This window comes from Puma concolor, chromosome E2, assembly GCF_028749965.1.
Source record: "Puma concolor isolate L17-30 chromosome E2, mPumCon1.1.hap2, whole genome shotgun sequence".
Lineage (NCBI taxonomy): Eukaryota > Metazoa > Chordata > Mammalia > Carnivora > Felidae > Puma > Puma concolor.
Genome location: NC_141681.1, coordinates 20,718,121 through 20,743,516, shown reverse-complemented (window position 1 = coordinate 20,743,516; position 25,396 = coordinate 20,718,121). Strand labels below are relative to the sequence as shown.

The following is a 25,396-nucleotide window of genomic DNA, read 5'->3' as shown; positions in this document are numbered from 1 at the left end:
ATGCAATGTCCCCTGGGTATTGCCGCTCGCTGTTAGCACTTCACGTTCCTTATGTTTGGGCAAAAGGCTCAGATACTATTTTTGACTGACTAGATTAGTCCCTAGAGAACCTGTTTGTTCTCGAACAAAGCTATGCCCACAATCAATGGCCTCACTCCAAGTACCCCACCCATCCTCAAATCGGTATTTGTATTGATGGCTCCTAATGTTCTCTGAAACATGCTTTCTGAGAGGCAGCCGGGTTTAAGGCAGTGATTTCAAACGTTGTCTGCATATTAGAATGGCTTGGAGCACTTTTTAGGGGCACCTGGGTGGCACAGTCGGTTAACTGTCTGACTCCTGATTTCGGCTCAGGTCACAATCTCACGGTCTGTGACTTTGAGCCCCACATCGGCTCTGTGCTGACAGCACAGACCCAGCTTCAGATTCTCTCTCTCCCTCTCTCTCTTTGCACCTCTCTTTGCAAAATAAATACTTAAAAAATTTTTATTAAAAAAAATGGCTTGGAGCCCTTTTTAAAAATACCAATATCTAGGCCCCACGCCTGAGATTCTGATTTAATGGGCCCACCGTGAAGACTGAACTTTGAATTTCTTTAACACCCACAGTCACCATGAGGATTAAATGCGATGCCTCGGGTGGGACTCCGGCCACAGTGATTGGCACAGCCGTTTATTGATAAATGCCGATCGTCCTCTGCCACCTGTGCCCTCCCCGTTCCCGCTGAGGCGAAGGCAAGGCCTGAAATATGGTTCTGCTTCGGCGGCTGCCAGGGGCGGCAGAGCTCACGGGAGACACTCATTAGGGGAGAAAATGAGAGCACGCAGAGGAGTAGCCAGCCACTGACAAGGGACCGTGCCATAGAAAGATTTTGTTTTAATGCAGGGCGAGAGGTCAGGAGAATGAAGAAAAAGTCAGATTCAGTAAAATCTGATCACCTAGCCATTTTAAAAAGGGTTATCGCCCACAAGTGTGCTGCTGCATGGAGTACGTTCTCCTCAGAAAAATGTGAGGGGACAGGAGGTGACCAACAGGCTCCATTTCGCTTATAATCTATATTTAACTAGAAAGGTCAAGGCTGAAGTCCGGGGCGAGAAAGAGGAACTAATGCAAGTCAGAGAGTCTTCTTGGGAGGGACCAGATGAACCACAGTTCCTCTCAAGTTTGAGCCAACGTCCTGTCCTCGCTCTCCATCTCTTAGGGAAGAAGAAAAAAACGTAACAGCAAGATGGGGGACTAACACATGACAAGCAACTTCATCACTTTGAACACTTTTCTATAGGAAACACTGTTAGCTCGGTATTCATTTCATTTGTTCCACATGTATTTATGGAGGATCTACTATGTGCCAATCCCTGATTTCACGACTTGTGCACTGAAGCTAAGTCACGTACCTGAGGGTGAATCACAGAGCTGGGACTTGATCTGAGGTCTGACCCAAATAACATTTAGTGATGATAAGGTCCCACTCATAGCTGGGGAGTATTTATTTTTTAAATGTTTATTTATTTATTTTGAGAGAGAGAGGCAGAGAGAGAATCCCAAGCAGGCTCCATGCTGTCAGCACAGAGCCTGACATGAGATTCAATCCCATGAACACTGTGATCATGATCTGAGCCCAAACCAAGAATCAGAGCCCAATGTGGGGCACTTACCTGACTAAGCCACCCAGGCGCCCCCATAGCTGGGGTATTTAAAAGACATGAAATCCTCGGTTTGCAGATCTTACTCGCGTCTGACACTCCTCTCCTCTGTGCCAACCCCAGCAAGTTTTCTCCTGTCTTACTTCCTTTTATGCTTCAAGGATCACCTCGTAAATTTCCTTCTCGAGGCCTTTCCTGACCAACATGAGTTGACTATTCAGAGACCTTGGCAGCTCATGCATACTTCTGCCATGGCAAAGTTACATTGCATGGTAATTATTTACTTGCCTGTCTTCTCCACTGGACCATGAGATCCTCGAAGACAGGGGTTACTCATGATTCTTGTATTCATAGGACCTGGCATAATGCCTAATGAAGAATGGGGAGAGAAGGAAGGAAGGGAAGGAGGGAGGGAGGGAGGGAGGGAGGGAGGGAGGGAGGGAGGGAGGGAGGAAAAAGGATTTCAGTGAAGTCTTCCTACAAGAGGTGAGAAATTGAGCTGGATATGAGATCTGAATCAACATGGGAGTGTTGAACGCTTGGATTTCCTTGCTGGGGAATCAGTTCAAGGAAAGTCACAAGGAAAGGAGTGTGGGGTTGTGTGGAGAGCCCACAGATGCTACCACCTGGCCTGGAGGGAAGTTTTCAGGCTGAGCAGAGGAGTTAAGAGTGTAAGGGCTAAGGATGTCTTACAAACAGACAAGCATTCAGCCAAGGGACGGCTATCTACTGAGCATCTACTATGAGTCAGGCGTCCACTCAGCACAGTGAATGAGACCAGCACAGGACCTACTGTCATGGACCTCACAGTCCCACAGACTATACCTGTTCTGAGAGACAAAAGGGAATCAGTTAGGGTCCTCACCCAGGGAGTGATACAATTAAGGGGAGTTTGAGGGCCATTTATCTTGCTCAGAGTGAAGGATGATCTGGAGTGAGGGAGAGGAAGAGGAAAGAGAGGAGGGAGAGAGAGAAGAGAGAGAGAAGAAGAACATGATAAGAACTATAAATTAGGTTCAGCTGTGGGAGGGCAAAATCATAATTTGTATCGCTCAGGCTTGTGTCTGTCTGGTTTGCCAGTGTCCCCACAGCACCCAGAACAGCTCCTGGGTATGGCAGGTGCTCGAGAAATACTCATGGGACAGATGGGATGGGATGGAGTAGGATGGCATGGGGTGGGGCGGTGGAATTTTACTGAAATGAAGTGAATTGAGGGAGGACAGGGGCAGAGACCAGAACTGACCATGGTCCCCAGTATCCAGTCCTTCCTGGCTCTGCCATTAACCAGCCAAGTGATCAAGCACTTTGAGTAGCTTCTCTGCTCTTTGTTTCCTCATCTATTGAAAGTGGATAGATTTCAATTTGTACACTAATTTTCCATAGAATCTGAATAATTTATGTGGTCAAATTAAAGGCTGCATGGTCAGCTAATTTTGGTCTCTTGACCATAATTCAGGTCTCTTGACCATAGGACATCTGAGTCCTGAACATGCCTTTGTCAACTAGGAAGCTCACACAGAGGAAGAGGAAGGTAGTGTATGCTGCAGTTCCCAAACCTATTTGACTGCAGAACCCCAACCCTGACCCTTTTTTTTTTCAGAACCTCTCCAGCACTAGTTGTCTGTGATGTCACCCAAGTTCACAGAGACAAAGATGGCCATGTGGACTTGGGCATCCGTGACTAGGGTTTAGATGGTGCAGACAGTCTAGGTGGGATAAGAGGAGGGTCTTGTGAAAAGGGACAAAGGGTGTCATAGGGAGACTTGAAGGTCCAGTAGAAAAGTCTGTTATTGCTATTCAAGATGGAACCTGGAATCTCACTCAAGAAAAGTGAGCCTTCCTCTGTGTGAGGCATTGATATTCTGGCGTGGTTTTTAATTTCCCATCCCTGGGATTAGGTATGTCAGGGAGGAATCCTTTGGCCGCCTTCTCTCAATACATCCCGGAGCTTTTATTTTGTTACCAATTTCCCTACATTGTGTGCTTTCTTTGAGAATCATAACCGTGTGAATATTTGACAATTGAATGGTACAAACATCTTGAAACATACAGTTTTCCCCAGAGCTGCATTTCATACTATAATCCAAGGTGATCTCGGTTGCCAGAAACACTCACGCTGTTAATGGATTTGGAGGGAAGATGCTGGTAATGAGATTTTCAAATGCGAATTGTTTTGCTTTCAAATTCAGGGTGAAATCCAACGAAATATTACCTTAGACACACTGGTGTAGTAAGTCCAGCTGATCTAATGAATGTCTGGTGTGTGTTTTGTGTGGGCCTTTTTCTGTTTCAAATAAAAGCTAGAAGGGGATTGGTCTTCCTATTGCTGGTGGGTGGGCTCAAGTAACTCCTTTGTATTCTGGGGCACATGCTTGGCCTCTTCATGTCCGTATTGTTGAGAGGTTGATTTATTTCATTCATTCATTCAAAAAATATTTATCACATGCCTACTATGTGCCAGGCACTGTTCTGTGCACTGAGTGGTACAACAGTGAACAAAACAGTGAGGTTTCTGTCATCATAAGGGCTACGAACTGATGAGACATATCTACACAATAAACAAATAAACACATTTAAATGTCAGGTGGCAGGGAGCCTGGGTGGCTCAGTCGGTTGAGCGTCTGACATCGGTTCAGGTCATGATGTCATGGTTCATGAGTTCAAGCCCCGCATCGGGCTCTGTGCTGACAGCTCAGAGCCCGGAGCCTGTCTCCCTCTCTCTGCACCTCTCCCCCTCAGGAAGAGAAGAAGCTGGAAGCCAGTGACTGAACTCTTGAGTGATAGAGCCAGGCTTTGAGTCTAGCTTTATCTGATTCCAGAATGGACGCCCCTTCCACAACATCACACAGCCTCACAAGAAACCGAACAGAATTATCAGGGAAAGGCAGGAAGCTGGGGTTAATGCCAGTTCTGGAGGAGAGAGCTGCTAGGACTGAATGAAAGAAACTCCATCAGGGCCAGGCAGACATGGCACAAAGAAGATGGGCAGTTGTTCTGGACCCCATCAGCCCAGCCGGCCTGCCCCTCGCAACTCACATGCAGCAAGTCAGAGCTGAACTCCTCCTCCTGGCCCCAGAGCCACCGCCTCTACCCGACTTCTCCAGCTCCATGGATGGCACCCAACACCTGCCTAGTCACTCAAGTGTGATTTACCACATCTCCCCCCCCCCCGCCCCCCCCCCCCCCCCAGTTCCCTGCTCTTCACTTGTCACACACTCAGGACTTTCTTGAGAGCACATGTGAGTGTGATCAACTTCACCTGCAAGCAAGTCTTCCCTTGGGGAAAACAGCCTTCCTTGAGGAACACTAAGCCCATTCTCCGGGAGCTGCTGCAGAGGAATTGATTGCCAATGAGCAAATAATCTCACGAGGGGGAAGACTTCTCTCATCCACACATACACCACCCCTCCTACACCAAGATGGGACAGCAGAGCCCTGTCCAGAGAACCATCTCTAAATCACTTTTCCAAGTGTGTATGGTGACGATGGAGGGCCCTGTGGCCTGATCTCACCAGCCGGATTCCCTCCCCACAGGAGATGGGTTTGTGGTTCTAGGTACTTTGAAATTATGTGCGTTTCTTTGCCTTCCCCTCTAACTCTGAGCGGCCAGAGAGACAGGAGTATGAGAATTCACCACTCTCTCCCCAACTTTCAGCATTGATGGCACAATGTAGATGCTCAAATATGCATATGATGGATGAGAAGCATGAACTGTAATTCTCCACACTAAGAGTCTGTAGCGAGGGCGTGTGATGTGCTTAGCTCCCTGGTTCAGCACAGTAGCAGTGGACAGTTCCCTACAGGGACCAGTGTCCCACATCAAGCGGGGCCCAGAGAAGGCCACTTAGTTGCCCTACAGGCGATGAGAAGTGAAGGGGAGTCAATGTGCCAGGGACACATGTCAATTACTAGGGGACAGGAGTTGCTGGATAAATTCTCAGCCTCCCCATCCCCCTCTGTGGAACAATTCTAAAGTGTGTTCTACACTGCTTTTCATCAAGTCCCCAGTGGGACTGGGCCCAGCACACTCACCAATAACCTGTGAATTAATGTACCCTTTCCTCCCACCCCATCTTGCTTTCTCTGCTCCCTCACCATGCTTCCTAGAATCACCTCACACATAAACCACCTGCACCCAGATTCTTGTCTCCATCTCTGATTTAGGGAAACCTGAATTAAGGGTCTGACAGGGGCTCTACTTGGAGGGCCTGTTCAACCCCCTAGTGGTCAGAGTTTGCTTTTTTGTTCTGGTATTTGGCCCCACCTCTGAAAACTCCCAACTAGGAATCTCTCTTCCCCACCATCCAGCGGTCCCCTGAACAGTGCCCCTGAAGGTTGGCCCTCCGCATCAGAACTTTGACCATCATCTCTGACATGTTGAAAACTGAAAGCACTTAATACTTGAAACAAATGGCATTTGGGAAACTTCCCTCACGCCCCAAATCTGGAAGTTTAGAGGCCATATCAAAACATTTATGGAGCCGTTCAGGGAGCACTATCTTCTTGAAATTATATCACAATCTCTTTTTAAAGGGACCAGCGGAATAGAACCCAGAAGGGTGCCACTTTCAAATGCAGCCATTTGAGAAATGATAGCTGTAGTTCCAGAAAAATTTCCCCACCCTGCTGCTGTGCTGCCTGGCTAACCCAGGATTCGCTGAAGCAACGGGATGCAGAGATCCGCTGGATGAAGCCCTCCTTTCCATAGAAAGGAAAACTAGCAGAAGAATCCTTTCATCCTGGTTTCTGCAAGACTCCGCCTTTCATCTAGCTGAGTGGTGAGTCCGAAGAAACAGAAGTGGCTCTTTTGAAGTGTCATGTCTGAAACAGGTGCTGGGTGTTAGCGGAGCAAATGCCTCTTGGAAAGGAGTTGAAAACTCAGCCAGAGAAGAGAGGAAAAGTGCTTTGCATTTTGGGTGGGCTCAGTGCAGAAATGCAGGAGCCCATGGAGGGAGCGGTCTGGAGAGGAAGGGGCCTGGGGTAGCTGGCAGGATGGTGCCGCCCCAGAGCCCACCCTAGAGGTCACTGGCTTTTGTTCCCATACACACCAACATCTTCCTGCCTCTGCCTGAGGGTCTTCATTGGCTGGAAGAGCACGCTTGGCCCATATGACAGGCCCAGGGCAGAGGAGCCATTTCCTCCAACAAGACCTTCCGCCAAAGGAGCACAGGAGTTGGTGCATAAATGCCTCAGCTTCCTTGCCCCTTGGGGGACAATCCAGGTGTATCCCACATACTCTATGTTGGGTCCCCGTTGGCAACAGCCCCAGCTGTAAAGTACTTATCACCCTGGTTATCAGCTGTGCTCCTCTCCCTGTCTCACTGCCCCGCCCCTCACATGGCTTCTTGGGGATCACAGTCCCAATGAACCTCATGTACCCAGTCTTTGTCTTGGGATCTGCTTTTTGGAGGAAGCAAGCTAAGACGATGGGGAAACTGGCCCATATGTAAGGTGGCCCCCGACAGTCTGAGGTGTTCAAACGGTCGTGTTTCTGGCAGGTGTCAGAATCAAAGCACAGCCAATTGCCGGGCTGTGAGGCAGACATAACAGGCCTTTAGGAGAAAGAATTCAGTGACCCCCTGGGAAGGTGCCTTGCCAGTGTAACCTCACCAAAAAGTCTGGATGTACAAAAGCATCCCAGGCATTTGAGAACCACGTGTTGCTCTGCTACAGCCACCATAACAAAGCACAACTAAGAGGCTTAAACAACAGAAATGGGGGGGGGGGGGCCTGGGTGGCGCAGTCGGTTAAGCGTCCGACCTCAGCCAGGTCACGATCTCGCGGTCCGGGAGTTCGAGCCCCGCGTCAGGCTCTGGGCTGATGGCTCAGAGCCTGGAGCCTGTTTCCGATTCTGTGTCTCCCTCTCTCTCTGCCCCTCCCCCGTTCATGCTCTGTCTCTCTCTGTCCCAAAAAAAATAAATAAACGTTGGGAAAAAAAAAAAAAACAAAACCAGAAATGTATTTTCTCACAGCTCTGGACATAAGAAGTCAGAGGTCAAAATGCTGGTAGAGTTGATTTCTTCTGAGACCTCTCTCTGTGTCTTCACATGGTCTTTCCTCTTGATGTGTCCGCGTTCTAACACCCTCTTCTTCTAAGGACACCAGCCATATTGGATTAGGGCCCACCCATATGGCTTTGTTTTACCTTAATTACCTCTTAAGAGGCCCCATCTCAAACACAGCACATTCTGAGTTACCAAGGGTTAGGACTTTAACATATGAACTCTACATGGAAGGGGACACAGTTCAGCCCACAGCAGACCCCAAGAGATGCCCATCTCCAACCTGAACAAAGAAAGACTCTAATTCCGCCATTTGCAAGGTTCCTGGATGTGGCTGCTCTTGGTTAGGGAGCAAAGTGATGAAAGATAATGAGGCCTGAAATGAGCCTGTCAGAAATGAGGAGGTGGCAGGATGGGAGGGCGTGAAGCCTAAGCCACAGCAACTATTTGACCCACCAGTGGGTCTGGTCCTATTTCTATGGAAATGAGCTCATTGTGGTTAAATCTTTTCCAGCTCCTGGTTGATTCATGAAGTGGTTTCAAATGTTGATAATCACTTCATGAATCACTGACAAACACGAGAGCCAAATATCTAGCACTTGTGATGCTGCCTCTCCTGATGAGCATTCCCGCCATGATTTGGGGTGTCCCCATCTCAGCGAACAGGTGTGCAGACTAGAAAAGTCCTCATTCATGTGCCAAAGTCTCCTGCCTCAGTAATTCCATGCTGGCCATTTTGTCAAGCATTGAATCCCACCCCCCCCCCCCAAAAAAATTTAATGACTATTAATGAGTTAACTCTGAAAGATCACTTTGAAACCCTGATGACTTCGGGCATGAAGAGACCAGCCATCAACTTCTACAGCACTGCTCCTGGGGAGAGGAAGACGGTGTTGCTCAAGTCCGTGATGGCATCCGTGTCTCTGCCCCAAGGAGAACCTGCTTCAGTCCAGACTATAAACAAGATGTGGCCATTCCCTCCAGGCCAAGAGAGAATACATATCTCTCAGGCCAACCACAATGCCCAAAGAAAACAAAAAGGATCCCACTGGAGAGATGCAGAAAGCTGCCACACTGCATCTGGAGAGTAGAGAGACACAAAGGATGCAGCCTCCAGTGCTAAAGGCTTCTTGAGCACTTGAGACACAGAGACCAGCAACTTGGAAGCAGGGACCCCTCAAAACCAGAGGCAGACAGATGTCCCTTCCAGATACATGCCCAGATCTTGCTTCATTCACCCCACTTGCCTGGCCACCCCCACCCCAAAGGTGCTCCCATGAGCACTTCTGCTGTCCTCCCCTGCTGTATTGTCCTCCATGGCACCTATCACCACCCATCAGCTGATAGATCCATCTACTGGCTTCCTTTCGGTCTCTCCTCCATGAGTAAGCAAGGCCTGAAAGGCAGACATCTCTGTCTGCTTTGTCCTCTGCTGTAGCCTCACAGCCTAAACAGTGCTTAGCAAACACAGTAGGTGCTTAACAAATATTTGCGGAATAAATAAATGATTTAAGTGTGCCAAGAACTACGTTCAACATAAAGAAGACAATCTGTGGAACTTTAAAGAAGAGGAATGTTGTCTGAGTGATCGCTTCTTTCTCTACCCCAGGTGCACATTTATGGGTCTCTCAAATCCTTGGTGAGAAGGAATGGGTTCTTCACACTCAAGTTTGCATCCGGTTCTCATGTCTGTGTGGACTTGGGCGCCCTCAACATAGCATGTCTAAGCCTTCACTAAGTCTGAAGGAAAGAACTCTCTGCAGACGCTGTAACAGAACCAAGCCACGTTTGGGTAGACCCTGAATGATTCAAGTCTGGACCCAGCTGTCCAGAATGGGCACAATCAGGCATGGGTCTCTCTTCTCACAAGGCTGCCTCTGCAGGGTTTATTTGTGTTCGGCCACGTTGTGGTAGAATCTCTATATGCTATCGAAAATCACACACCAGTTTAGCTGAAAGAGCCCTTCCAGAGTATCTACTTCCTCTTCATTGGCAATGGAGCTCCTAAAACTCAGAGAGGGAAGGTATTTAACCCACGGTCACACAGCAGGTTGCAGTAGAGTCGGGACAGAAACCAAAGCCTTCTCATTCCCACTAGAGAGTGTTTTTTTCAATGCTAAGCTATCTATCTGCATTTCAAAGCTGAAGCATCTAATTCTGAGGAAGAAAATGACAGGTCATCCACCCGGCTTTCTGTAGACCAGAAGAAATCAGGTGGATTAGAGCAAGGATTTCTGGGGTGTCTGGGTTGCCTTGAAGCCCAATATCTCTACTACAGAAAATGCCTTAGCGTCTATCTCACCCAAGCGCCCCATTTTCAATAGGCACACGAGAGTTCAGAAGGTCACACAGGGAGCGAGTTGGAAGACTAAGACTAGATCCCCCCAACCCCAGCCCTCAGTTAAGGCCCTTTTCTACCACATCCTGCCAACCCGATCACCAACCATAGATATGAGAAAGAGCCTTAAGTGTTGTCTTGTCCAAATGCCTGTTTTTCAGTGGAGGAGAGAGGCTGAAAGATACAAGCAAGCATCAGAGTCCAGGGCCTAGGTCTACACACCTTCTCCTGCAGCCCCTTTTCTGTGCCCTCCTTTTCCTTGCTCCTCTTTTTATAGGACCTCCTCAAGAGAAAACAGGTACCCTCACCCCACCCCTACCCCCACACTCCAGGACATCAGCATCCCAGGAATGGACTTTCCACAGCTCTCCCAATTCTGCCCCCTAGCGGCAGAGCCCAGCAGACCCACGCTCTCTGCCATTTTCACTCCCTGGGAAGGCACTGAGTATCTACTATGTACCCCGCAAGGATGAGGCCAAACAGCTTGATTCTGTCATAAACATGGAGTCTGAAGGATGCGCTGACTGTCCTGTGCCAGGCACAGAGGAGGGCCTACCGGTGAAGCTCAAGATAGCAGCACTCGCTGCTCAGCAGGAGGACCGGGATTGAACAAAGCACTCCTCCAATTCGCTTCCAAATGGAACTCCCGATTCTGCCATGGAGGAGACCAACAGGGTGTACGAGGGGGGTCCAAGGTCACAAAAGTGTTCCCCAAGCTCATGCCTGAAGAAGAGGTGAGAGCCATCCAGGCAAGAATAGGAGAGGAAGTGTGACGACCTCCAAGGACAGGACATGCTGTTTCATTCCTGGGCTGAAGGTCCAGGAGGCCACCTTTACCCAGAGCAACCACGTGGCTCCGGTGTCAGAAGCTTCTGGCTGCCTGACATCTGATCTAGAAACGTGTCCTCTCCCAACCCGAAAAGTAGGAATGTTTTGCTAAAATAGCTCTGCCTTTTAAGTAGACTGACAGCCTCTCACGATACTGAGGGTGATTCAGGACTTTTTAGGGGCTCAGGCTCCTCATCTCCAGCCCGTGGCAGACAGGACCATCCTCCCCGGAGGAATAAACAGTGCCTCCAAACCATAGTTTCATGGCTGAGGATGTGCCTCGGAGTCAGGAAGCTGTGCTCCAGTCCCGGCTCTGCCCCATGCTAGCTGGGTGACCTCAATCAGGTCACTTTACCACTCTGGGCCCATAGTTTCCTCTGTTTCTTAGCGTCCTTTAAATGTCCAAATATGATCAGGTCTCTGAATTGCCTAGCACATAATGGACATCTATGTCCACTTCGGGGTTTTTTATCTGCCTCAACAAAGTTCTCTCCAAACTTTTATCCCACTGGCAGTTAGATCTTCATCTCTTTAAATAACTATTTCCATTCTTATTAAAATGGGAACAAAGAAGTGTTCCTTAAGCAGGGGGCATTTGAACCAGGCCTTGATGGATGGTTGGGAATTTTCCAGGCAGGCTGAGGGGTGGGGGGCAGGAGAATGGGGAAGGGGGGTTCCAGAATGATAGACTCACTTCTACAAAAGCGTGTAAATCTGAGAAAAGGAAACCTTCACAGGCGCCTGAAGGGGAGGAGGCAGTGGCGGAGTAACGAGGCTGAGGGTGAGAAAAAGCAGGATGTCTGCAGAACGGCTGTGGAAGGCCTTGAAGGCCACACTGAAGAGACTTCCTGGAAGGGATGGGGAAGAATTGGAGGTGTTCCAATGGAGAAAGGATGAAGTCACAGGAATTTCTTTGAAAGGCCACTCACCTGGGCAGCAGCTGGAAAGATGGAGTGTTGGGAAGGGAGAAGGAGGTGAAGCAACTGCTTAAGAGGTCTTGGCAGAAGTCCAGCTGGTCCACGAAGAGCCCAGGGCTTTGGACTGAAGGATGGAAGATGGCGACGAGAGCTGGTAACGGCTAAGGCTACGGATGGTGCTAGGAGGCACTGCCCCGACCCCCTGCCAGGCCGCCTCTCCCTCTGCACAGCCCCCCCAGGGGTGACCTCAGACAAAATGTCTCCAAGAGAAGACTGTACCCGACTTCCCCACCCAGCAGGAGATGCGCCTTAAGCACCTTCCTCTCCTCCCGTTTCCTGGTGTCAGGCAGCTGGTCTTCCCTAGCTTTATTGTTTTTCTTTCCCTGGGACTTCCCAATCACCTCTCCTTTGTCATTTCAGAATATTCTCCAGCAGAGCCCTGACCGACCCCACCCATCCTTCCACCAGCCTCCCCCTCCTTACCAGCCTCCCAAGCTCCTCCGATGCCTTCCCGGAGCCACGGCACCTGCATCATTTACACACACCTTCCTCATCAACAGAGTGCATATCTCAGTCTGGTTTTCAGCTTCAAATAAGTTTCTAAAAATCTTCCTGTGAAAACAGACTCCCTCACTGCAATAATATCCAGGTTGTATTTTCAGCTATTGTCTCTTTAAACCAGGGACTGCCTTGGACTAATGCAGGTGGTGCATGTGTAGCCAACACCTCCAGCCCACATTGGTGTGCCTTTGATGGCAACTATCTGTTTTTTTTCTTTAAGTAGGTTTCTTGACCTGCGCGGAGCCCAACTCAGAGCCTGAACTCACGACCCTGATATCAAGATCTCAGCTGAGATCAAGAATCAGATGCTCAACCAACTGAGCCACCCAGGTGCCCCTTGAAGGGACCTATCTTAGCTGTAATCAGTTTATTGGGTTATGGGCCCAAATTCCCTCTGCAAAACATCAGCTTAAGAGGCTTCACCTGCCCCTCCTCTAGGAAAAGAGCTGCACTTTGACAAACCCAGAGATGCCGTTTCCTAGAATTCTGCAGAACCCAACAGAGCCTTGGTTCAAATCCAGCGCACACCATCCCAGGGCAAAACCAAATCTAAGTTTTATTTCAGACGCTGTAGGGTGACCACTGTGTTTAGCAAGGTAAAAGAGATGATTCCACCAAACAATTATTGCAAACATACTATGTTCCAGCTGTGAAAGACGACCGTCAACTGTCTTCGTGTGGCTCGCATCTGGGTGGGGTGGGGGGCTGGGAGAAATATTGAAAATGAAACCGCTTACCATCTGATGTGATCGGTGCAATACTGTGAAGGTGTGAAAGGTCCTCGGCTGAGCCGTGGGTTTTTTGCTTGCCAAGGTAGGTGTTGTTTTTAATCTTTAAATGAAAAAACCCAATGCTAGTGAAGTTACGGTAAATGTTGCACAATGTTACAAGAGGGCAGTATGAAAATGCACTCAAAGGATCAAGACAGTGTGCACATATTCCCTCTTCCCCCGACAATTACTCTGCTAGAAATTTATCCGAAGTTATGAGTCAGAGGAGCAGAGATGTGTAAGCATGTTCAGTATATCATTTTCTAATAGAAATGGCTCCAGTAATTGAAACACATCAGCCCAACGATATAGTGTGCAGTTATTTAAAATAATTATGGAGACAAGTAATTTGAACTTGATTTGGGATCTAATTTTAGGTAGAAGAAAGAACACACAATGCTATGTTCAGTAACTGCATATGGTCCCTGCACTCAACGTCCTCATCTTCTAGTGCCTTATGCTTGGAACATCAACAGGCTGGAAGGTCTTCCTCTCTCTGCTCCCATTCACCTCTCAGGACAACCCTGTGAGGTTGATATTATGGTCCCCATTTTACAGATGAGGTAAGTGAGGCTCAGAGAGACTGAATGACATGCATATAACATGTACGTCAAGGAGCAGGCGCTCTGACCCAGGTCTCCCAACTCCCAACCCAGAGTTCTTTCTTTACGTTCACCAGCTAACCAGGTGCAGTGAACACGGAGAAGTGCCAGAAGCACCGTGGGTGGGCAGCAAGATGCTTGGACCATCAGTCTGCTACTGCCTTTCCATGAAGAAGGCCACAATTCCTCACAGAAAACCTGGGTGCATCTTTGTTCCAAGACATCCAAGCCAGCCAGCGGGGATGAAAAGGGCGCCCCTGTTCCAGTCAAACCACAGCACCTAAAAGCAAGCCTACCAGCAGGAAAAAATATGAAACCAACATGTGTCGATTCATGCAACCCTGTAATTGGGCTGGGCACTGGTAAGCGGGAAACGGGGGACGGAAATAACCACCTTACTGCCCCACTGCTAAGGGACCACCAAATGTGGGCATTTACTTGTCCATGCATGTACCCATCCGTTCATCCGTTGTTTCTCCATCTTGGCTATTGTGAATAATGCTGCGATGGACAGAGGAGTGCAAATACCTCTTTGAGATCCTGACTTCAATTCTTGTAGTTAAATACCCAGAAGTGAGATTGCTAGATCATATGGTATTTCTATTTTTAACTTTTTGAGGAAACTCCATATTGGTTCCCATAGTGTCTGCACCATTTGACACTCTGACCAACAGCCTTCAAGGGTTCCAATTTCCAACCACATAGAATGGAATACTATTCAGCCTTGAAAACAAAGGAAATCCTGCCATAGGTGATAACAGAGATGAACCCTGAGGACACTGTGCTAAGTGAAATAAGCCAGTCACAGGTGGACAAATATTGTGTGACTCCACTTACATGAGGTAGGTAACATAGCCAAACTCATAGAAGCAGAGAGTAGAACGGTGGTTTCCGGGGACAGGGGGATTAAGGGGGTGCGGAGTTGCTATTCATCAGGCATAAGGTTTTGGTTAGACAAGATGAGTAAGTCCTAGAGATCTGCCATACAACACGGTGCCTATAGTTAATACTGTATCGTACACTTAAAAAATGTATGGAGGGTAGATCTCATGTTAAGCGTTCTTATCACACACACACACACACACACACACACACACACACACACACACGAACCTGTAGGTACAAGTTAAATACCAGAGCTTACCTCTGGTTTCCTCATCACTTACTACTGTGGCCTTGGGCAAGTCAGTTGACCTGTCTGTATCTGTCTCCTCATCTATAAAATAAGGAGAATAATATAGTACTTACCTCATAGAATTATCATGAGGCTCAACGTTTTTCTGATATTAATAGGCCAGAAAAGTTCCTAGAATATATTATGCAGCTATTCCCCTAAGTACTTTATATATATTTCTCAATTTAGCCTCAAGATTCCCTGTGAAGAAGGAACTATGATTTCCATTTTACAAGTGAGAAAACTGAGGCTTTGGGAGTTTGGGTTATTCACACCATAAGGGACCAGTGAATTGCACAGACAATAGGCCCCGCCAAAGTGTGCAGAAGGAAGAAATTCTGCTGGCTGGTATATTCTCGGAAGGCTTCCTGGAGGAGAGAGCATGGCATCTGGGCTTTAAAGAATAGGGAAAACATGAGTCAATCTTTTCAGAGTTCCTAAGGGAGGAGATAAAGGCATAATGTGGAGAGGATGTTTAGGTGCTCAAGAATAAAGAGACCAATTGCAAAGGTGCATTCTGCACTGCGCCTTGAATGCCTGGTCGAGGTGTCTGAAGATGCTTCCTTGGCAGTGGTGAGTCAGAAAGGCTGGGGAGCAGGAGCAGAGGCAGTGTGTAAAGACCTTCATCTATTTACCTGATCAACAAGGCTGCATCAGAAACTCACATCAAGTGCCAGTTTTTACCCTGACCATTGCCACCAACCCCTTCTCTGAACATGCTCTGAGCGAGGCTGGGAAAGCAGAAACAAATGAGCCACATTCCCAGTGGTCAAGCCCAGTGCCTCTTAGACTTTAACGTGCCTTAGAATCACCTAGAGGGCTTATTACAAACAGTTTCTGATTCAGTAAGTCTGGGGGGGGGGGGACCTGAGAGTCTGAATTTCTAACAAGCTCCCAGGTGATGCAGATCCTTGGGCCACACTTTGAGTAGTGAGGGTCTAACGTGTTTGTGTTCTTTCTGGTCAAATAATTGTTATCGCGACAAGCAGCAAATGCCTGGTCCAGAGTGGATGCTTCATAAAACATTTGTTGAATCAGAAAAGTTTCACCATTTTCTCTGCTGTTATCACTGAGTCCGATTAAGGAGACCTGTATACACCTGGCAGGGACCAGATCTTCCCCCTCAGTACAACTGCCCACAACCTAGAAGTAGAATTCAGCTTCCCTATCCTCTCTCACACCATCTCTGAGTGGCTTTCAACCCTCAGGGTCTTTTCTTTTTATTACACAAATTATGCATGTTAATTGAAAAAAATAGGGGTAAAAGGTCAGCAAAAAGAGCAAGAAACCACAATATGATACACAACCCTTCAGACTCTGTGTGCGTGTCACAGAATAAAAACATACTCCATGTTCTGTTGGTATCTTCATTTTCTTAAATTATGAAGAATGTTTTCCCATGTCAAAAATATCCTTTTAATGGTTGTTTAATGTTTCAATATTTAAAAGCTTCACAGAGTACGCATGTCACTGACTATATAAAATATAGTGATCTTAAAAAAAATCGAGGTCCCTACTGTAGAATTTATGAACAAAATGTTACATCTGCTTTAAAATGGTTTAGTGAATGAGGAAGGGTGAGCCAGCAGACAGAACAGGACAATCCCTGTGGTGGTCCCTGTTGAACTCGCACCGGCTGTATGTGGGGTGCATTATAGGACTCTAACATTTCTGTTTGTTGGTAACTTCCCATAATAAAAAGGATTCTGAGACCGGGATAGAAAGTGCTGGAAGTTAGTTTTTCACCGCCGCCGCCCCCCCCCCCCCCCCGGCCCTCCACACACACCAGAAAGAATAGTGTTTCATTCAGGACCATTCAGTCTGTCACTTCAAAATTCCAAGGTCCTTGAGCTACTAAATTGCACTGGAATAATCTGCCTGTATTATTTCCTGTCCTGTCAGAATGGATTTGCATTTTAAGTGCATGCTCAATGTTATGTCTAAATTGGAACTAATTGAGACAGGCAGGAACGTGGAAGTGCACTCTGGCCTCACTGGGGCTGACGTGGGGCTTGCCCATTTAGAGCCCTGCAGACAGATGGAGGGTCCTGGGGAGCAGGGGGCATAGCCCTGCCCTATCTGTAGTCTGGTTGAACCTTGGCCAGGTCAGTTCTCCTCTCTGAGCCCCGGCTTCCCAACCTGTAAGGGGAAAGAATTCAAACCAAATGAACTTTACAACTTCTCTCTGCTCAGAAATCACCAGGTTCTACCTTGGGAACCCCTTTCACCGCTTTGTTTCGCAATATGCAAATCAGCTGAATTTGGTAATTGGACAAAGCTGACGGGAGCAATTTAATAAACTTTGATAACATTGCACAAAGTAATTGTTCAATTATTTCAAATGGTTCAGTTCGGAAAGTACAGCGGGGGTGGGGGGGGTGGTCCTTAGAAATTACTTTTGCTTATTAATCATCTCATCCGGTAGAAGCCAAATGAGAAAGAAGACTGTGTGGGGGTGTCTTTGTTTTAATTCTGATTAACTGTACTTTCATCTGAACATTTTTAAGCTGTGCTTTGGTCTTCCTCATATGGATGTTGACTGAGTTCTGTTATCAGGATTTTAATTAACACCAGGTTGAGAAGGGGAAGCCAGATGACATGTTATTACTTCTGTTTGATTTAAAGTCAACGCTGGGGACTCTTCTTCGAGGAGCTGTTGAAATTGTCTTATCTCATGCATTCCAAGGATGGCTGTTTCATGTAAATGTCATTTCTGCTGTCCAAAATGTTACAACACACGCCAGCACAATAGAACTACTGTCTTGTTCTAAGAGACACGAGGGAGCCAGCAAGCTTTTGATCAAAGGCACGATGCGAACATCAAAGTAATACCTCTTCTGTTAAATTCAGGAATCGAGACTCTGAATAAAGGAATGGAGACTCGGGCTTTATGATCACCTAGCCTACTATGCTGGGAAGTGCCTGAATTTCCAAGGCTTACTCCCTCTGCCAAAAACTGGCTGAAAGAGAGCACTTGGTGGTACAGGTACATTTATTGCCTCCTGTAGTCAGCGTGCATGTATCAGTGGGTATACCTTCATCTGCTCCTGCGTACGCTTCTCTTCTGGGACTAGAAAACAGAGGTAGCAGCTGAGAGCCTTTGGAGTAGGACAAAGCTTCGTGCAAATCTATACTTGCCCCCCTGCCCAGACCACCATTTCTTCACATTTTCTCATCTATAAAATGAAAAAAAAATCTGATGCACAGTATATATATATATATATATATACATATATATATATATACACACATATATATGCGCATTATGATATGTTCATACAGTGGGATAATTCACAGCAACAAGAAATGAAATACTGCTAAATACAACAAAGGAAATGAATGTCAAAAACATTATGTTGTGGGGCGCCTGGGTGGCTCAGTCGGTTGAGTGTCCGACTCTTGATTTCGGCTCAGGTCATGATCTCCGCATCCGCAGTTCACGAGATCGAGCCCTGTGTCAGGCAAAGAGGCTGCTTGGGATCCTCTCTCTCTCTCCCCCTCTCTCTGTCCCTCCCCTGCTCGTGTGCTTGCTCTCTCTCTCTTGCTCTCTCTCAAAAAAAAATAAATAAACTTTTTTTTTTAATTTTTTTTTCAACATTTATTTATTTTTGGGACAGAGAGAGACAGAGCATGAACGGGGGTGGGGCAGAGAGAGGGAGACATAGAATCGGAAACAGGCTCCAGGCTCTGAGCCATCAGCCCAGAGCCTGACGCGGGGCTCGAACTCACAGACCGCGAGATCGTGACCTGGCTGAAGCCGGACGCTTAACCGACTGCGCCACCCAGGCGCCCCTATAAATAAACTTTTAAAAAACATTATGTTGTGAGAAAGAAGCCAGACACTGAAAAATATATACTGTAGTATTCTACTTATATGAAGTCCTAGAATAGAAGGTCAAAAACTACAGTCTAAGAAGTCAGAATAATGGCCACCTCATCAGGAGAACAGTGTTGGCCAGCAAGGGGTGTGGGAGAAACTGCTGAGGGGATACGGCAATGCCCTGTATCTTGATCAGGGCACTGGTTACACGAGAAGGTACATGTGAAAAGAGTAAACAAAATATACTCCATGAAATGTATACCTCATGTAAAAGACTGCACCAAAACTATCATAATATGGGATGTACAGAATTTGGGGGAAGGGAAAACACAGAGAGTCCATGAAATGTAGCCATCGCCGTGGCTGAGTTAAGTAACGAGTGACGGCTACCGTTTATGTTGTTCTCATCATTAGTGTTAGCATTTTGGCGAAGTTACATCTGACCCAGAAATTGGGGTCTAAAGTTCAGCACATAAGGCAAAAAAAATCTATTAAAATTGTCCCCTGAGAATCCTGTAAATTGTCCATAAACTACAGCTTGCCTCATTTGGTACAAACAGCCCTGCTCGGTCAAAGATGTTACTGTGTATAATGGATTCGGTAATGGGAGGGCGGCAACAAAGAGGGCTGGGTATAAGAAGCGCACCTCTGTAGACAGCAGGATCACAACCAGGGGCCCGACCTGTAAGAGACACACAGGTACCAAGACCAATGGCAGCATCATCACCACCTCTTGCTCGTGCCTAGAAATGGGCTCATCGAAAATGGCAGGTGTAATCACCAGACCAAGCAAACTGTTAATCACTCTTCTCTGTCCTCTGTCTCTCTGTCTGTCTGTGTGTGTGTCTCTCTATGTCTCTTTCTCTCACTCCCTGAATTTGCATTAGCTAAGCAAGCATAAATGCAACTTCACTGTACTGTATCTCCATAATACTGAAGCACTGAATGTTCTGTCTGGCTCAAGGGGTCTCACCCGTCCCCAAATGGGAAGAGACAGGAAGTTAACATCATAACCACCTGTGTATTATGTTACTTGCAAGTATAATAGTATAATAATGAATCATCTTACAAGCTTTACAAAGTCTCGGATACCCCTTTATAATAATAGATACCTAAATCTGAGCAACCACGCTGACAAATGCATCTCGGATTCCAGCGCTCGCAGCAGACAGACCCGGTGAACAGCTGCCCACCACCACGCCCTTGAGCACTGCTCTACACGACGGAGCCCAAAGGGAACTAGAGAGAAGGAGAGTGATTACCGGAGAAATCTGGCTCTGGAGTGCCTCCAGCGCAGGCTGCCCTATGAATAAGAAGCGAGTAGGGGGCAGGGCCTGGTGCCGGAAGTGCTTATACTTTGTAAAGCTGGTGGGTTCTGACTCTGCTCTTAAGCTGTGCCCGACATCCCATTAACCCACTTGGAGAGCCTCAAGGGAGGTCCGGACAGGTGTTAAATTACCTTTTGTCACCCCACAGGTGTGGGAGATGTGCTGCAAAAGCACCTGTCACATCTCCCGAGGCAGGTGGCTCTGCCGGGGATTTTCTCTAAGCACGAGGATCCGGAAACTGTATCACTTTTGACTTAGAAATGACCTGGATCAAGGACCCAGGTTTCTAAGCAGGACAGAATGATAAAAATAAGCTCTGACAGCGTAGCCATGTGAGAGAGAAGACTCTGAGGTGAGCTGTGGAGCTGGAAGAATGAATGCCATCCATTCTCTTACCCAATGGCCACTTATCACGCACGATCACATGCCCAGGCTGGCAGACAGCTGGGAGAATCAGAAAGTAATAATGATTATAAAAAAGAATCTGAAATAAATCACACCTATTCTCTAGGTGTTTAAGGCCTAGGTGAAAAGAAGGAAAATGTGAACATGACAAAGTAAAGTTCAAGGCCATCTAATTATTTTCCACAAGCCTACACTAGGTGTCCATCATGGACCAGGCACGGAGGACCCTCCGGAGAATCAGAATGAGTCTGACATAGGGACACCTGCAGGGAGCCACATCCCAAAAGAGGACGTGGATGATTAAACAAGGCACAACGCAAAGTAACAGGGAATAAGAGAGGTGTATCGAGAGCCTGCAGAAGCATGGAGATGTGAGCTCTAATTTAGGTGTGGCTGTGTGCAGGAAACATTCACGTTCCGCCCTGTAGAATAAGTAGGACTTAGCCAGGGAGGCAAAGTAAGGAACAGGGAACCACATTCCAGGTACAGGGAACCACATACGCAAGGGCACAGCGACTGCGGAGTCCCCTGCAGAGCTGTGGGGGAAAGGCTGGAGGAGGAGGGCAGTGGGGCTGAAGGGGCAGGAGGGATGGGGAGAAGGGAGAGGTCAGCCCTGGCATCGGTGGGAGGTGTGGGCGGGAGGGTGAGAGGCAGGAGGTGAGGGCTCTGCAGCTGGAGAGGAAGAGCCCTGCTCCAGGGAGCTTCCGGGAAGCATTGGGAGCAGAGGAATCCTCCAACCCATTCCGTGATGGATTTCCAGTTCCCTGCAGAGCTCTGGGCACTGACTTCCTGGGAACCTCAAGGAAAGTGTAGAATCCTTCCCCTGCATCCCGGCAAGCTCCCTGCTTCCTTTCCTCCCAGGTCACAAGCTGAAGACAAACGAACGACCTTTCGTCGCACACCTTCTGATTTTCCTGCGTACTTTTCCAACCACAGAAAATGTTCCTCATTGATGGGCCTGCTTTGTTCTTAAAAGAGTCAGGTCACCTTTTTCTTCAGAATCTTCAGAACAATTACAAACACATGAAAATCTATGTTTTTCCAACGAGGGGATAAAAAAGAAGGGGAAGATATGGCTCTTGTCCTGGGGAAACGAACAAGCGGCTTTCTGTTCATCCCACAGAGAGGAGCAAAGTCTCTGGGCTGCACCAAACGAGGCCTGGAACAAATCCAGGGGCTCCCCCGTCTTCCTCAGGTGACTGGGGCTTGGGACTAATTTTCAAAATCATCAATCTCTAACCCAACAGAATTACTGGAAGTAGTTTCCCTTTCTTGTTACCTCTTCTGATGACATTTGTCACTCACCACAGAAGATGAAATGTCACTTGCATGGCTCCCCAGTGTCTCCCTCTGTTAATCAAAAGGCCAAGGTGGCCAGAATGTGTCTTGTCCTGTTCCCAAAGGGCCTTAGTTTGGGTTCCTCCAGAAGCAGATCTTGAGGAAAAGTCTCAAGTTCAAGAGGTGTCATTTATGTACCACGTGATACATGTGCACATGGAAACCTGCAGCAGGTAAATGACTCCACAAAGGTCATACCCAATATAAGAGCTAATACTCCTGTTTCTTATAGAAAAACTCAGCTGGATGGGATGCTATGAAACACATTTCCCACGGGAGGATTCTTCCTGTATAACACACACACCACAGTCACCACCACCACTACCAACAACAAAAACAACGAATCACACGTGGAGAAGAAACAACCTCTCTGTTGCGAGGTCCACAAACCTACACTGATGACAAATGTCACAGTACCAAGCACCTCAATGTCGCGGAGATCGGAAAAGAGGGAGGACCACTCAGTCCAGTTCTTGACAGAGTATAGTGTTCCTGGGATGGCTTGGGATCCATCTGGAAGTCAAGCCCACAACCCACCTGGTTCCTCACAGCCTCTTCCACCCGTCACTGCACACCTAGCATGTGCTGGGCACTTCAAGTGTTATGCTGCTCAGCCGTGATGAAAGCCCTGGAAAGAAGAAAATGCTGTCTGTATTTGAAAAACAATGTGACTCATCAGCTAGCTGTGGAGTTGTGATGTGAGCCGAGACCCATGGGAGTCCATCCAAAGTGCCCGCTCTCAACCATACACATTATTCCTCATTTATAAGGAGCTGTTCTGGTGTTAGCCCTAACTGCCTTCTTCATGCTAGAAATATGTACAGAGCATCTCCTTTGTGCTGGCCTCCAAAAGGCACATCCTTTGAAGAGGTTACCAGTGGGCAAATTATAAATAAGCTGTAAAACTCATGTAGAGTTCCTATGGAACCAGAACTGGACTTAGTTAGGTCCAGATGATCACCGAGCCTTAAAGTAGACATCACACAGGGCTGCCATTACTGTTCAAGTGTCTGTCTTTCTCACTCCAGGTGACAATCATATGAAAGTATTTTAAATTTGGGAAATATTGAGGTCAATCAATCCTCTTATTTGAGAGAGGAGAAAACTGTAGGTCACCAAGTGGATATGATCTGCCTACAGCCTCACACTGAGTCAATGACAGAGTCCAGAAGGTACTCAGGCCCACTGACTCCCACTACAGTGCTCTTTCTGAAACCAGGATCTGGGCCACCTCAGGTAGCTCTTGACAGCTGCCTCGTGATGTCTACTTCCAAATGTGCTGCTCTGACCCATCCTTCAGACTTGCTTCCCCTCTCTCTGTCTGACCCACAGATACCCTCTCTTCTCCAGGCCTCCCAGGCAGCCCCTTCCGCAGCCTATCCCTTGATTTGGCTCATGGGTGGGTCTCATCCTGTTCAGTGACAACCAGGAAAACTAATGCCCATCAAGCATACATGGTGTCCAGACCCTCTCAGTGGCCTGGCCAACAATCTCACTTCATGGGCCAAACAAGTCTCACACCTATGAGACAGACTGACGGGGGGCAATGTATGCATAAGAAGCCACTTGGGAGACTTGTCACTTTCTAGGACTCTGCTGTGACAACTCTGGAATACACTTGGGCCATTTGATAAAAGGCAGATCTGTGGTGGGCTCGCCTGTCCTCTGGAATGAGAGACCATCCAAGCTCACCAGAGGTTCTCTTAAAATAAGAACAAACCTTCAACACTCAGTTGATGGTGGTAGTTAGCGGGAAAGGAAGGGCAGGGCAAGGAAGGGTGGGAAGAGAACAGAAGGGAGTTTTGCTCAAGACCTGTTGATTTTTAAAATCTTAATGACAAAAAGGTTTTAAGGATATTTTTGGAATCTAAATGCTATGCACCAATTAACTTTTTTTCTTTGACGCTAACCAGGGGATTGGAGACTTTGAAGAGTTCTGGGGTTACTTTCCCCTAGACTTGTTGCAATGGGGCCCATGGGGGTGGAAAGACTGAATTTCGATGGCTCTCCACAATGGGGCAGCACTGGATGGTGAGCTGTACACACGATAGGTGAGAGGAAGGATCTAGCGTCAAGGATTCAATCGCTGAGTGCTACATCAGTGCTAGTCTTCTTGGGGAGAAATACAGGATCAGAGACAGATGGAGGGAGGGCCTTTGGCCTGGAGGACAAGGAATTTGAACTTCACCCTGAAAGCAAAGGCAGGAGATGACTGTTTAACCAAGGCAATGTCATGGGCAAACGTGTTTTGGAAGGATGGAAGGATTGCAATGTGGAGTGTATACAGGGACAAAATAGCCCAATGGTTAAGAACACTGGCTTTAAGGTCAGACCCAGCATGCATCAGTGCCATGACTCTGGGCAAGTTATTTAACCTCTCTAGACCTTTGGGTCTCATAAGTGAAATGAGCATATCAACACTATACCTGTCTCAGTGGCTTAAACTAAGTGGGACAATCTGTTTAAAGACCTGTAATATGTGTGTGTGTGTGTGTGTGTGTGTGTGTCTTTAATAAATGGCCCCTATAATTTTCTGTGTTTTCTTCTAAGTCATACACGTAGAAACAGAAACTGGGAGAGGCTGCCTCTCAACCACTGTCCCCAAGGCCAAAACTGTGTTAGTCACACTTCTTTTGGAAGCCACTCCCCTGCCTACAGCTTAGCTCTGTGTTCTGAGTGGAAACTGTTGTCTTCCCAACCCTACCTCTCTAGGCAGTGATTGGTCCAGAGCTTGAGCATGTGATCCAAGTCTGACCAATCAGAGTCCTGTCCCCAGGAAAAGTAAACTGATGCTGACAGAAGATCCCCTTTTCTTCTCACTACTGAAACTGTTGAGATATGCATCTGGAATCTACAGGTGACCCTGCAGGTATGGAGGGAATTTACAGGGAGAGAACTAGGCTAAAAACAAAGATGAGATATAGAGGGATAGTCCTTGGGGCGTCTGAAGACCTATTGCCCATTCCTGGGCTCCATGGACTTGTCCTGGCTTTGTGTAGTCTGATTCTTCATCTTGTTCTTGATTCTATGAGCTATCTTAATTTGCCTTCCAACAAACACCTTCCAAAAAACAGTATTTTTGGCCTAAGCCAGTTCAAGTATGGCATCCATGATGTGTTACCAAGCCCCCTGATTTAATGTGACCATTGACTGATCTTGGTTTCAGCACATTGTCTTAGAGCTCTGGAATTACCCAAATTTTTCCCCAACCCATCTCCAACAAATATTTTGTTTCTTCATGATTTGGGGTACATTAATCTATAAAGACAAAAACATATTTTAAAATTTTTTTTTTCAACGTTTATTTATTTTTGGGACAGAGAGAGACAGAGCATGAACGGGGGAGGGGCAGAGAGAGAGGGAGACACAGAATCGGAAACAGGCTCCAGGCTCTGAGCCATCAGCCCAGAGCCCGACGCGGGGCTCGAACTCACGGACCGCGAGATCGTGACCTGGCTGAAGTCGGACGCTCAACCGACTGCGCCACCCAGGCGCCCCCAAAAACATATTTTAAAAAGTCAAGTTTCATTGTACATTTAGTGAACCACCTTTATTAAAAAGACTAACATGACACAAAATTAACTCTGTCCCAGGAAACTCAGGACACATTGTCAGAAACCCCATCCTCCCTGTTGATCAACCCACTTGAGTGCAGTAAATCTCCAGAGGT

The 25,396-nt window shown here is 47.3% G+C and overlaps 1 long non-coding RNA gene across 2 annotated transcripts in view; it reads right to left on the bottom strand.

Moving 5' to 3' along the window:
* Positions 1-25,396, bottom strand: part of LOC147573425 (uncharacterized) — a 783,429-nt gene that overhangs the window by 530,796 nt on the left and 227,237 nt on the right. For both annotated transcript variants that reach the window (XR_015244758.1, XR_015244759.1), the window contains exon 4: positions 22,264-22,354. This is a non-coding gene — a long non-coding RNA (uncharacterized LOC147573425). The remainder of the gene's footprint in view (positions 1-22,263; positions 22,355-25,396) is intronic.